Consider the following 13150-nt stretch of genomic DNA (forward strand, 5'->3'; position numbering starts at 1 on the left):
ACGCTGGCGGTGGAGCACGCTGACGGGGGAGCAAGCTGACACAGCAGCACCCTGATGGTGGAACACGCTGACGGTGGAGCACGCTGATGGTGGAACATGTTGACGGTGGAGCACGCTGACGGTGGAGCACGCTGACGGAGCAGAACGCTACCGGAGCAGCACTCTGACGGTGGAGCACGCTGACGGAGCAGCACGCTGACGGTCGAGCACGCTGACGGTGGAGCACGCTGATGGAGCAGCATGCTGACGGTGGAGCACGTTGACAGAGCAGCACGCTGACGGTGGAACACGCTGACGGTGGAACACGCTGATGGTGGAGCACGCTGACGGTCCAGCATGCTGATGGTGCAGCACGCTGACGGTGGAGCACGCTGATACTCTTTTGAGTAAACCTGTTTCCATCTGTTTCAGATGAAGTTACATTGTTTCATAGTTTGCCATTGTGAGATTTGAACTCTTGATACTCTTTTGAGTAAACCTGTTTCCATCTGTTTCAGATGAAGTTACATTGTTTCATAGTTTGCCATTGTGAGATTTGAACTCTTAAAGCCTACTGCACCTGGTATTCCCAGGCAGTCTCCCATCCAAGTACTAACCGGGACTGAGTCTGCTTAGCTTCCGAGATCAGACGAGATCAGGCGTTTTCAGACTAGTATGGCCGATGGAGCAGCATGCTGACGGTGGAGCACGCTGACGGTGGAGCACGCTGACGGAGCAGCACGCTGGCAGTGGAACACGCTGACTGTGGAGCACACTGACGGAGAGGCACGCTGACGGTAGAGCACGTTGACGGTGGAGCATGCTGATGGTGCAGCACGCTGATGGTGGACCACGCTGACGGAGCAGCACGCTGACGGTGGAGCACGCTGACGGTAGAGCATGCTGACGGTGGAAAACGCTGACGGTGGAGCACGCTGAAGGTGGAGCACGTTGATGGTGGAGGACGTTGACGGAGCAGCACGCTGCTGGTGGAGCACACTGACAGTGGAGCACGCTGACGGAGCAGCACGGTGACGGTGGAGCACGCTGATGGAGCGGCACACTGACGGTGGGGCACACTGACGGTGGAGCACGCTGACGCTGGAGCACGCTGACAGAGTAGGACGCTGACGGTGCATCACGTTGACGGAGCAGCACGCTGACGGTGGAGCACGCTGACGGTGGAGCACGCTGACGGTAGAGCACGTTGACGGAGCAGCACGCTGATGGTGGAGCACGCTGACGGTGCAGCACGCTGATGGTGGAGCACGTTGATGGAGCAGCACGCTGACAGTGCAGCATGCTGACGGTGGAACACGCTGACAGTGGAGCACGCTGACGGTGGAGCACGCTGACGGTAGAGCACGTTGACGGAGCAGCACGCTGACGGTGGAGCACGCTGACGGTGCAGCACGCTGACGGTGGAGCACGCTGACGGTGAAGCACGTTGACGGAGCAGCACGCTGACAGTGCAGCACGCTGACGGTGAGCACGCTAACGGTGCAGCACGCTAACGGTGGAGCACGCTGACGGTGGAGCACGTTGACGGAGCAGCACGCTGACGGTGCAGCACGCTGACGGTGAGCACGCTGATGGTGGAGCACGCTGACGGTAGAGCACGTTGACGGTGCAGCATGCTGACGGTGGAGCACGCTGATGGTGCAGCACGCTGACGGTGGAGCACGCTGACGGTGGAGCACGTTGACGGAGCAGCACGCTGACGGTGGAGCACGCTGGCGGTGGAGCTCGCTGACGGAGCAGCACGCTGATGGTGGAGCACGCTGACGGTGGAGCACGCTGAAGGATCAGCACGCTGACGGTGGAGCAAGCTGACGGAGCAGCACGCTGACGGTGGAGCATGCTGACGGTGGAGCACGCTGACGGTGGAGCACGCTGACGGTGGAGCACATTGACGGAGCAGCACCCTGAAGGTGGAGCACGCTGATGGTGGAGCATGCTGACGGTGGAGCACGCTGACGGTGGAGCACACTGACGGAGCAGCATGCTGATGGTGGAGCACGCTGACGGTGGAGCACGCAGACAGTGCAGCACGCTGACAGTGCAACATGCTGACGGTGGAGCACACTGACGGAGCAGCACGCTGATGGTGGAGCACGCTGACGGTGGAGCACGTTGACAGTGCAGCACGCTGACGGTGGAGCACGCTGACGGTGGAACACGCTGACAGTGGGACACGCTGACGGAGCAGCACACTGACGGTGGAGCACGCTGACGGTGGAGCACGTTGACGGAACAGCACGCTGACGGAGCAGCATGCTGACGGTGGAGCATGCTGACGGTGGAGCACGCTGACGGAGCAGCACGCTGATGGTGGAGCACGCTGACGGTGGAACACGCTGACGGTGCAGCACGCTGACGGTGGAGCACGCTGACGGTGGAACACGCTGACAGTGGGACACGCTGACGGAGCAGCACACTGACGGTGGAGCACGCTGACGGTGGAGCACGTTGACGGAACAGCACGCTGACGGAGCAGCATGCTGACGGTGGAGCATGCTGACGGTGGAGCACGCTGACGGAGCAGCACGCTGACGGTGCAGCACGTTGACAGAGCAGCACGCTGACGGTGGAACACGCTGACGGTGGAACACGCTGATGGTGGAGCACACTGACGGTCCAGCACGCTGACGGTGCAGCACGCTGACGGTGGAGCACGCTGATGGAGCAGCATGCTGACGGTGGAGCACGCTGACGGTGGAGCATGCTGACGGAGCAGCACGCTGGCAGTGGAGCACGCTGACGGTGGAGCACGCTGAAAGTGGAACACGCTGACGGTGGAGCACGCTGACGGAGCAGCACGCTGACGGTGGGGAATGCTGACAGAGCAGCACCCTGACGGTGGAGCATGGTGATGAAGCAGCACCCTGGCAGTGGAGCAGGCGGAAGGAGCAGCACGCTGATGGTGCAGCACGCTGGCGGTGGAGCACGCTGACGGGGGAGCAAGCTGACAGAGCAGCACCCTGATGGTGGAACACGCTGACGGTGGAGCACGCTGACAGTAGAGCACGCTGACAGTGTAGCACGCTGATGGTGGAACATGTTGACGGTGGAGCACGCTGACGGTGGAGCACACTGACGGAGCAGAACGCTACCGGAGCAGCACGCTGACGGTGGAGCACGCTGATGGTGGAACACGCTGACGGTGGAGCACGCTGACGGTGGGGCACGCTGACGGAGCAGCACGCTTACAGTGCAGCACACTGACGGTGGAGCACGCTGACGGTGGAGCACGCTGACGGAGCAGCACGCTGGCAGTGGAACACGCTGACTGTGGAGCACACTGACGGAGAGGCACGCTGACGGTGGAGCACGCTGACGGTGGAACACGCTGACGGAGCAGAACGCTACCGGAGCAGCACGCTGACGGTGGAGCACGCTGACGGTGGAACACGCTGACAGTGGAGCACACTGACGGAACAGCACGCTGACGGTCGAGCACGCTGACGGTGGAGCACCCTGATGGAGCAGCATGCTGACGGTGGAGCACGTTGACAGAGCAGCACGCTGATGGTGGAGCACGCTGACGGTCCAGCACGCTGATGGTGCAGCACGCTGACGGTGGAGCACGCTGATGGAGCAGCACGCTGACGGAGCAGCACGCTGACGGTGGGGAACGCTGACGGAGCAGCACGCTGACGGTGGAGCATGGTGACGAAGCAGCACCCTGGCAGTGGAGCAGGCGGAAGGAGCAGCACGCTGATGGTGCAGCACGCTGGCGGTGGAGCACGCTGACGGGGGAGCAAGCTGACACAGCAGCACCCTGATGGTGGAACACGCTGACGGTGGAGCACGCTGACAGTGGATCACGCTGACAGTGGGACACGCTGACGGAGCAGCACACTGACGGTGGAGCACGCTGACGGTGGAGCACGTTGACGGAACAGCACGCTGACGGAGCAGCATGCTGACGGTGGAGCATGCTGACGGTGGAGCACGCTGACGGAGCAGCACGCTGACGGTGCAGCACGTTGACAGAGCAGCACGCTGACGGTGGAACACGCTGACGGTGGAACACGCTGATGGTGGAGCACACTGACGGTCCAGCACGCTGACGGTGCAGCACGCTGACGGTGGAGCACGCTGATGGAGCAGCATGCTGACGGTGGAGCACGCTGACGGTGGAGCATGCTGACGGAGCAGCACGCTGGCAGTGGAGCACGCTGACGGTGGAGCACGCTGAAAGTGGAACACGCTGACGGTGGAGCACGCTGACGGAGCAGCACGCTGACGGTGGGGAATGCTGACGGAGCAGCACCCTGACGGTGGAGCATGGTGATGAAGCAGCACCCTGGCAGTGGAGCAGGCGGAAGGAGCAGCACGCTGATGGTGCAGCACGCTGGCGGTGGAGCACGCTGACGGGGGAGCAAGCTGACAGAGCAGCACCCTGATGGTGGAACACGCTGACGGTGGAGCATGCTGACAGTGGAGCACGCTGACAGTGTAGCACGCTGATGGTGGAACATGTTGACGGTGGAGCACGCTGACGGTGGAGCACACTGACGGAGCAGAACGCTACCGGAGCAGCACGCTGACGGTGGAGCATGCTGATGGTGGAACACGCTGACGGTGGAGCACGCTGACGGTGGGGCACGCTGACGGAGCAGCACGCTTACAGTGCAGCACACTGACGGTGGAGCACGCTGACGGTGGAGCACGCTGACGGAGCAGCACGCTGGCAGTGGAACACGCTGACTGTGGAGCACACTGACGGAGAGGCACGCTGACGGTGGAGCACGCTGACGGTGGAACACGCTGACGGAGCAGAACGCTACCGGAGCAGCACGCTGACGGTGGAGCACGCTGACGGTGGAACACGCTGACAGTGGAGCACACTGACGGAACAGCACGCTGACGGTCGAGCACGCTGACGGTGGAGCACCCTGATGGAGCAGCATGCTGACGGTGGAGCACGTTGACAGAGCAGCACGCTGATGGTGGAGCACGCTGACGGTCCAGCACGCTGATGGTGCAGCACGCTGACGGTGGAGCACGCTGATGGAGCAGCACGCTGATGGAGCAGCACGCTGACGGTGGGGAACGCTGACGGAGCAGCACGCTGACGGTGGAGCATGGTGACGAAGCAGCACCCTGGCAGTGGAGCAGGCGGAAGGAGCAGCACGCTGATGGTGCAGCACGCTGGCGGTGGAGCACGCTGACGGGGGAGCAAGCTGACACAGCAGCACCCTGATGGTGGAACACGCTGACGGTGGAGCACGCTGACAGTGGAGCACGCTGACGGTGGAGCACGCTGATGGTGGAACATTTTGACGGTGGAGCACGCTGACGGTGGAGCACGCTGACGGAGCAGAACGCTACCGGAGCAGCACGCTGACGGTGGAACACGCTGACGTAGCAGAACGCTGATGGAGCAACACGCTGAGGGTGGAGCACACTGACGGTGGAACACGCTGACGCTGGAGTACGTTGACGGTGGAGCACGCTGACGGTGGAACACATTGACGGTGGACCACGTTGAAGGAGCAGCACGCTGACGGTGGAACATGCTGATGGTGGAGCACGCTAATGGTGCAGCACACTGATGGTTGAGCACGCTGACGGTGCATTACGCTGACGGTGGAGCACGCTGACGGTGGAACACGCTGACGGAGCAGCACGCTGACGGTGGAGCACGCTGACGGTGCAGCCCGCTGACTGACCAGCACGCTGACGGTGCAGCACGCTGACAGTGGAGCATGCTGACGTTGCAGCACGCTGACGTTGGAGCACGCTGACGGTGGAGTACGCTGACGGAGAGGCACGCTGACAGTGAAGCACGTTGACGGAGCAGCACGCTGATGGGGGAAAACGCTGACGGTGGAGCACGTTGACGGAGCAGCACGCTTACGGTGCAGCACACTGATGGTGGAGCATGCTGACGGTGGAGCACGCTGACGGTGGAGCACACTGACGGAGCAGCATGCTGATGGTGGACCACGCTGACGGTGGAGCATGCAGACAGTGCAGCATGCTGACAGTGCAACATGCTGACGGTGGAGCACACTGACGGAGCAGCACGCTGATGGTGGAGCACGCTGACGGTGGAGCACGTTGACGGTGCAGCACGCTGACGGTGGAGAACGCTGATGGTGGAGCACGCTGACGGTGGAACACGCTGACGGTGCAGCACGCTGACGGTGGAGCACGCTGACGGTGGAACACGCTGACAGTGGGACACGCTGACGGAGCAGCACACTGACGGTGGAGCACGCTGACGGTGGAGCACGTTGACGGAACAGCACGCTGACGGTGGAGCATGGTGACGAAGCAGCACCCTGGCAGTGGAGCAGGCGGAAGGAGCAGCACGCTGATGGTGCAGCACGCTGGCGGTGGAGCACGCTGACGGGGGAGCAAGCTGACACAGCAGCACCCTGATGGTGGAACACGCTGACGGTGGAGCACGCTGATGGTGGAACATGTTGACGGTGGAGCACGCTGACGGTGGAGCACGCTGACGGAGCAGAACGCTACCGGAGCAGCACTCTGACGGTGGAGCACGCTGACGGTGGAACACGCTGACAGTGGAGCACACTGACGGAGCAGCACGCTGACGGTCGAGCACGCTGACGGTGGAGAACGCTGATGGAGCAGCATGCTGACGGTGGAGCACGTTGACAGAGCAGCACGCTGACGGTGGAACACGCTGACGGTGGAACACGCTGATGGTGGAGCACGCTGACGGTCCAGCACGCTGATGGAGCAGCATGCTGACGGTGGAGCACGTTGACAGAGCAGCACGCTGACGGTGGAACACGCTGACGGTGGAACACGCTGATGGTGGAGCACGCTGACGGTCCAGCATGCTGATGGTGCAGCACGCTGACGGTGGAGCACGCTGATACTCTTTTGAGTAAACCTGTTTCCATCTGTTTCAGATGAAGTTACATTGTTTCATAGTTTGCCATTGTGAGATTTGAACTCTTGATACTCTTTTGAGTAAACCTGTTTCCATCTGTTTCAGATGAAGTTACATTGTTTCATAGTTTGCCATTGTGAGATTTGAACTCTTAAAGCCTACTGCACCTGGTATTCCCAGGCAGTCTCCCATCCAAGTACTAACCGGGACTGAGTCTGCTTAGCTTCCGAGATCAGACGAGATCAGGCGTTTTCAGACTAGTATGGCCGATGGAGCAGCATGCTGACGGTGGAGCACGCTGATGGTGGAGCACGCTGACGGAGCAGCACGCTGGCAGTGGAACACGCTGACTGTGGAGCACACTGACGGAGAGGCACGCTGACGGTAGAGCACGTTGACGGTGGAGCATGCTGATGGTGCAGCACGCTGATGGTGGACCACGCTGACGGAGCAGCACGCTGACGGTGGAGCACGCTGACGGTAGAGCATGCTGACGGTGGAAAACGCTGACGGTGGAGCACGCTGAAGGTGGAGCACGTTGATGGTGGAGGACGTTGACGGAGCAGCACGCTGCTGGTGGAGCACACTGACAGTGGAGCACGCTGACGGAGCAGCACGGTGACGGTGGAGCACGCTGATGGAGCGGCACACTGACGGTGGGGCACACTGACGGTGGAGCACGCTGACGCTGGAGCACGCTGACAGAGTAGGACGCTGACGGTGCATCACGTTGACGGAGCAGCACGCTGACGGTGGAGCACGCTGACGGTGGAGCACGCTGACGGTAGAGCACGTTGACGGAGCAGCACGCTGATGGTGGAGCACGCTGACGGTGCAGCACGCTGATGGTGGAGCACGTTGATGGAGCAGCACGCTGACAGTGCAGCATGCTGACGGTGGAACACGCTGACAGTGGAGCACGCTGACGGTGGAGCACGCTGACGGTAGAGCACGTTGACGGAGCAGCACGCTGACGGTGGAGCACGCTGACGGTGCAGCACGCTGACGGTGGAGCACGCTGACGGTGAAGCACGTTGACGGAGCAGCACGCTGACAGTGCAGCACGCTGACGGTGAGCACGCTAACGGTGCAGCACGCTAACGGTGGAGCACGCTGACGGTGGAGCACGTTGACGGAGCAGCACGCTGACGGTGCAGCACGCTGACGGTGGAGCACGCTGATGGTGGAGCACGCTGACGGTAGAGCACGTTGACGGAGCAACACGCTGACGGTGGAGCACGCTGACGGTGCAGCACGCTGACGGTGGAGCACGCTGATGGTGGAGCACGTTGACGGAGCAGCACGCTGACGTTGACAGAGTAGGACGCTGACGGTGCATCACGTTGACGGAGCAGCACGCTGACGGTGGAGCACGCTGACGGTGGAGCACGCTGACGGTAGAGCACGTTGACGGAGCAGCACGCTGATGGTGGAGCACGCTGACGGTGCAGCACGCTGATGGTGGAGCACGTTGATGGAGCAGCACGCTGACAGTGCAGCATGCTGACGGTGGAACACGCTGACAGTGGAGCACGCTGACGGTGGAGCACGCTGACGGTGAAGCACGTTGACGGAGCAGCACGCTGACAGTGCAGCACGCTGACGGTGAGCACGCTAACGGTGCAGCACGCTAACGGTGGAGCACGCTGACGGTGGAGCACGTTGACGGAGCAGCACGCTGACGGTGCAGCACGCTGACAGTGAGCACGCTGATGGTGGAGCACGCTGACGGTAGAGCACGTTGACGGTGCAGCACGCTGACGGTGGAGCACGCTGACGGTGCAGCACGCTGACGGTGGAGCACGCTGACGGTGGAGCACGTTGACGGAGCAGCACGCTGACAGTGCAGCACGCTGACGGTGGAGCACGCTGACTGTGGAACACGCTGACTGTGGAGCACACTGACAGAGAGGCACGCTGATGGTGGAGCACGCTGACGGTGCAGCACGCTGACGGTGGAGCACGCTGACGGTGGAGCACGCTGACGGAGCAGCACGCTGACGGTGGAGCACGCTGACGGAGCAGCACGCTGACGGTGGAACACGCTGACGGTGGAGCACGTTGACGGTGACGCATGCTGACACTGGAGCACGCTGCCAGTGGAGCACGCTGCCGGTGGAGCACGCTGACGGTTGAGCACGCTGACGGAGCAGCACACTGACGGTGGAGCACGCTGACGGTGGAGCACGCTGACAGTGGAGCATGCTGACGTTGCAGCGCGCTGTCGTTGGAGCACGCTGACGGTGGAGCACACTGACGGAGCAGCACGCTGATGGTGGAGCACGCTGACAGTGGAGCACACTGACGGTGGAGGACGCAGACAGCGGAACACGCTGACGGTACAGCACGTTGAGGGAGCAGCACGCTGAGGGTGGAGCACGCTGACGGTGGAGCAGGCTGACGGTGGAACACGCTGACGGTGGAACACGCTGACGGTGGAGCACGCTGACGGTGGAGCAAGTTGATGGAACAGCACGCTGCTGGTGGAGCACACTGACAGTGGAGCACGCTGACGGAGCAGCACGGTGACGGTGGAGCACGCTGATGGAGCGGCACACTGACGGTGGGGCACACTGACGGTGGAGCACGCTGACGCTGGAGCACGCTGACGGAGTAGGACGCTGACGGTGCATCACGTTGACGGAGCAGCACGCTGACGGTGGAGCACGCTGACGGTGGAGCACGCTGACGGTAGAGCACGTTGACGGAGCAGCACGCTGATGGTGGAGCACGCTGACGGTGCAGCACGCTGATGGTGGAGCACGTTGATGGAGCAGCACGCTGACAGTGCAGCATGCTGACGGTGGAACACGCTGACAGTGGAGCACGCTGACGGTGGAGCACGCTGACGGTAGAGCACGTTGACGGAGCAGCACGCTGACGGTGGAGCACGCTGACGGTGCAGCACGCTGACGGTGGAGCACGCTGACGGTGAAGCACGTTGACGGAGCAGCACGCTGACAGTGCAGCATGCTGACGGTGAGCACGCTAACGGTGCAGCACGCTAACGGTGGAGCACGCTGACGGTGGAGCACGTTGACGGAGCAGCACGCTGACGGTGCAGCACGCTGACGGTGGAGCACGCTGATGGTGGAGCACGCTGACGGTAGAGCACGTTGACGGAGCAACACGCTGACGGTGGAGCACGCTGACGGTGCAGCACGCTGACGGTGGAGCACGCTGACGGTGGATCACGATGACGGAGCAGCACGCTGACAGTGCAGCACGCTGACAGTGGAGCACGCTGACTGTGGAACACGCTGACTGTGGAGCACACTGACAGAGAGGCACGCTGATGGTGGAGCACGCTGACGGTAGAGCACGTTGACGGTGGAGCACGCTGGCGGTGGAGCTCGCTGACGGAGCAGCACGCTGATGGTGGAGCACGCTGACGGTGGAGCACACTGAAGGATCAGCACGCTGACGGTGGAGCAAGCTGACGGAGCAGCACGCTGACGGTGGAGCATGCTGACGGTGGAGCACGCTGACGGTGGAGCACACTGACGGTGGAGCACATTGACGGAGCAGCACCCTGAAGGTGGAGCACGCTGATGGTGGAGCACGCTGACGGAGCAGCACGCTTACGGTGCAGCACGCTGATGGTGGAGCATGCTGACGGTGGAGCACGCTGACGGTGGGGCACGCTGACGGAGCAGCACGCTTACGGTGCAGCACACTGATGGTGGAGCATGCTGACGGTGGAGCACGCTGACGGTGGAGCACACTGACGGAGCAGCATGCTGATGGTGGACCACGCTGACGGTGGAGCATGCAGACAGTGCAGCATGCTGACAGTGCAACATGCTGACGGTGGAGCACACTGACGGAGCAGCACGCTGATGGTGGAGCACGCTGACGGTGGAGCACGTTGACGGTGCAGCACGCTGACGGTGGAGAACGCTGATGGTGGAGCACGCTGACGGTGGAACACGCTGACGGTGCAGCACGCTGACGGTGGAGCACGCTGACGGTGGAACACGCTGACAGTGGGACACGCTGACGGAGCAGCACACTGACGGTGGAGCACGCTGACGGTGGAGCACGTTGACGGAACAGCACGCTGACGGTGGAGCATGGTGACGAAGCAGCACCCTGGCAGTGGAGCAGGCGGAAGGAGCAGCACGCTGATGGTGCAGCACGCTGGCGGTGGAGCACGCTGACGGGGGAGCAAGCTGACACAGCAGCACCCTGATGGTGGAACACGCTGACGGTGGAGCACGCTGATGGTGGAACATGTTGACGGTGGAGCACGCTGACGGTGGAGCACGCTGACGGAGCAGAACGCTACCGGAGCAGCACTCTGACGGTGGAGCACGCTGACGGAGCAGCACGCTGACGGTCGAGCACGCTGACGGTGGAGCACGCTGATGGAGCAGCATGCTGACGGTGGAGCACGTTGACAGAGCAGCACGCTGACGGTGGAACACGCTGACGGTGGAACACGCTGATGGTGGAGCACGCTGACGGTCCAGCATGCTGATGGTGCAGCACGCTGACGGTGGAGCACGCTGATACTCTTTTGAGTAAACCTGTTTCCATCTGTTTCAGATGAAGTTACATTGTTTCATAGTTTGCCATTGTGAGATTTGAACTCTTGATACTCTTTTGAGTAAACCTGTTTCCATCTGTTTCAGATGAAGTTACATTGTTTCATAGTTTGCCATTGTGAGATTTGAACTCTTAAAGCCTACTGCACCTGGTATTCCCAGGCAGTCTCCCATCCAAGTACTAACCGGGACTGAGTCTGCTTAGCTTCCGAGATCAGACGAGATCAGGCGTTTTCAGACTAGTATGGCCGATGGAGCAGCATGCTGACGGTGGAGCACGCTGACGGTGGAGCACGCTGACGGAGCAGCACGCTGGCAGTGGAACACGCTGACTGTGGAGCACACTGACGGAGAGGCACGCTGACGGTAGAGCACGTTGACGGTGGAGCATGCTGATGGTGCAGCACGCTGATGGTGGACCACGCTGACGGAGCAGCACGCTGACGGTGGAGCACGCTGACGGTAGAGCATGCTGACGGTGGAAAACGCTGACGGTGGAGCACGCTGAAGGTGGAGCACGTTGATGGTGGAGGACGTTGACGGAGCAGCACGCTGCTGGTGGAGCACACTGACAGTGGAGCACGCTGACGGAGCAGCACGGTGACGGTGGAGCACGCTGATGGAGCGGCACACTGACGGTGGGGCACACTGACGGTGGAGCACGCTGACGCTGGAGCACGCTGACAGAGTAGGACGCTGACGGTGCATCACGTTGACGGAGCAGCACGCTGACGGTGGAGCACGCTGACGGTGGAGCACGCTGACGGTAGAGCACGTTGACGGAGCAGCACGCTGATGGTGGAGCACGCTGACGGTGCAGCACGCTGATGGTGGAGCACGTTGATGGAGCAGCACGCTGACAGTGCAGCATGCTGACGGTGGAACACGCTGACAGTGGAGCACGCTGACGGTGGAGCACGCTGACGGTAGAGCACGTTGACGGAGCAGCACGCTGACGGTGGAGCACGCTGACGGTGCAGCACGCTGACGGTGGAGCACGCTGACGGTGAAGCACGTTGACGGAGCAGCACGCTGACAGTGCAGCACGCTGACGGTGAGCACGCTAACGGTGCAGCACGCTAACGGTGGAGCACGCTGACGGTGGAGCACGTTGACGGAGCAGCACGCTGACGGTGCAGCACGCTGACGGTGAGCACGCTGATGGTGGAGCACGCTGACGGTAGAGCACGTTGACGGTGCAGCATGCTGACGGTGGAGCACGCTGATGGTGCAGCACGCTGACGGTGGAGCACGCTGACGGTGGAGCACGTTGACGGAGCAGCACGCTGACGGTGGAGCACGCTGGCGGTGGAGCTCGCTGACGGATCAGCACGCTGATGGTGGAGCACGCTGACGGTGGAGCACGCTGAAGGATCAGCACGCTGACGGTGGAGCAAGCTGACGGAGCAGCACGCTGACGGTGGAGCATGCTGACGGTGGAGCACGCTGACGGTGGAGCACGCTGACGGTGGAGCACAATGACGGAGCAGCACCCTGAAGGTGGAGCACGCTGATGGTGGAGCATGCTGACGGTGGAGCACGCTGACGGTGGAGCACACTGACGGAGCAGCATGCTGATGGTGGAGCACGCTGACGGTGGAGCACGCAGACAGTGCAGCACGCTGACAGTGGAGCACGCTGACGGTGGAACACGCTGACAGTGGGACACGCTGACGGAGCAGCACACTGACGGTGGAGCACGCTGACGGTGGAGCACGTTGACGGAACAGCACGCTGACGGAGCAGCATG

At 62.4% G+C, this 13150-nt stretch overlaps 3 pseudogenes; all 3 read right to left on the minus strand.

The window, feature by feature from the left end:
- Window positions 1-547: 547 nt before the first annotated feature.
- Window positions 548-666, minus strand: LOC121290280 (annotated as a pseudogene).
- Window positions 667-7008: 6342 nt separating this feature from the next.
- LOC121290241 lies at window positions 7009-7127 on the minus strand (annotated as a pseudogene).
- Window positions 7128-11537: 4410 nt separating this feature from the next.
- LOC121290242 lies at window positions 11538-11656 on the minus strand (annotated as a pseudogene).
- Window positions 11657-13150: the final 1494 nt, after the last annotated feature.

Source organism: Carcharodon carcharias, chromosome 17, assembly GCF_017639515.1.
Source record: "Carcharodon carcharias isolate sCarCar2 chromosome 17, sCarCar2.pri, whole genome shotgun sequence".
NCBI lineage: Eukaryota > Metazoa > Chordata > Chondrichthyes > Lamniformes > Lamnidae > Carcharodon > Carcharodon carcharias.